Source organism: Theobroma umbraticum, unplaced genomic scaffold (genome assembly GCF_002168275.2).
Source record: "Theobroma umbraticum cultivar Fairchild unplaced genomic scaffold, ASM216827v3 scaffold_147.0, whole genome shotgun sequence".
NCBI classification, from domain to species: Eukaryota; Viridiplantae; Streptophyta; class Magnoliopsida; order Malvales; family Malvaceae; genus Theobroma; species Theobroma umbraticum.
This window is the reverse complement of record NW_018397259.1, coordinates 5,391,201-5,392,746: the sequence shown is the minus strand read 5'-3', so window position 1 is coordinate 5,392,746 and position 1,546 is coordinate 5,391,201. Positions and strand designations below refer to the sequence as shown.

The window sequence follows — 1,546 nt, the reverse complement described above, 5'->3', positions numbered from 1 at the left end:
AGATCAGATTAAGAAATATTGGATAGTAAGAGTAGCTTGATGTGTAGGCTCTTGATACTGTTTTCTTTTGCTTACAGAACTTTTTATTGTATTGTGGGGTTTAAAATGTGTATATATATATCTCTGTATATAAATATATAGCAGCTGGATGTACTATAAGAGAAAAATTGCACTGTGGAAATGAAATGAATGGAGTGAGTAGACAATTTATAAAAGATGGTTGCAATTGCTGTGACTGGTGATGACATTCCTTTTGGTGAAAGTACTGATCTTTTGTGGGTACACTCTGCCCTGAGAAAGCTTCGCTTAAAGAGAGAAAAAAAACAAACAAAAAAAAGGGGGTCTCAAACGCGACCAAAGGGCGCGTTAGACATCAGTTTTGCAGGGTAAGTCCTGGTGCTTTTTGTTGTTCCAAGTCGAAAGTAGTATGCATGTTTTTCTGGTTGGAGTTCTTTTGAAAGAGTTTCAACACGTTTCTCTCAAGTCTTGTTGTAATGCAATAAGACTAGCTTTGTTCCTTTATTTTTTTTTTAATTTATTTTCTTGTTTAGATAATGGAGTAAAATTTTGGCTGACATTTAGGCGGTTGATGATAAGGAATTAAAGATTAATTTAATCAATTTGGCATCATGATGAGGAAGAACAAGTCAATTTTCGATGTCAAATCATAATTTTTCTTTTTCTTTTTATTTTACTTAGTCGGTGTAATCCCATTAAAGTTCCATGGCATTGTGCAAATATGAGAACATAATAATAATTGGAAATTAGGTGATACATGAAACATAAAAAAAGAAGAAGCTTGATTTATAACAATTTAGATTTGACTTGATGGTAATTTTTCCTTTGAAATAATTAACTACACCCGTAATATAAATGCTAACCTCAATCACCTGACTGTAATACATTTGGTAGCCAAATTGTGATATAAATTGCCAAAAATTTGGTTTAGAGAGCATTCAAGAATGATTCTTATTGTTTTTGTATAACTACCAAATATATCGAATTAAACAATCGCAATGCCCGTGATTTTGTTGAATTTCTTTTTTTTTTTTTGGTTAGATGACTGTACACTCACACAAACTCTCTAACTAGCTTCAACATATAGCTTGTAAGAAAGAAATATAGATACAGGGGCGAATCGTCCCTTTGTAATGGTCTCCAAAGTTTTTAAATTTTTTTATATATTAATTTTTTTAAATAATTTTTTTATTAAATAATTAATATAATTAAAAAAATATTAAAATAATTTTACAAACTTTATTAAATTTTACTCAAACTTTTAAATTTTTTTGAATTTTTAAATTTCTCCACTCATCTTTTTTTCTTTTCTTTTATGCTTTTGTATTGTGAAATTATAAAAAGATCAAATTTTTATTTAATTTTTTTTATTTATATTATTATTATTTATATTTTTCAATTATATTCTATTTACTCATAAATTTTAAATTTCTATAGATTTTTTTTAAAAATTTATACGAATCATCAATCATATTTTTTTTTGTTATATAGGTTATATCTCTTATTTGTCATTTTTTTTATTATGTGG

General features: G+C 27.0%; 1 protein-coding gene across 1 annotated transcript in view; it reads right to left on the bottom strand.

The window, feature by feature from the left end:
- NARA5 (pfkB-like carbohydrate kinase family protein) overlaps window positions 1-1,546 on the bottom strand; it is an 8,264-nt gene that overhangs the window by 4,496 nt on the left and 2,222 nt on the right. The window lies entirely within an intron of this gene.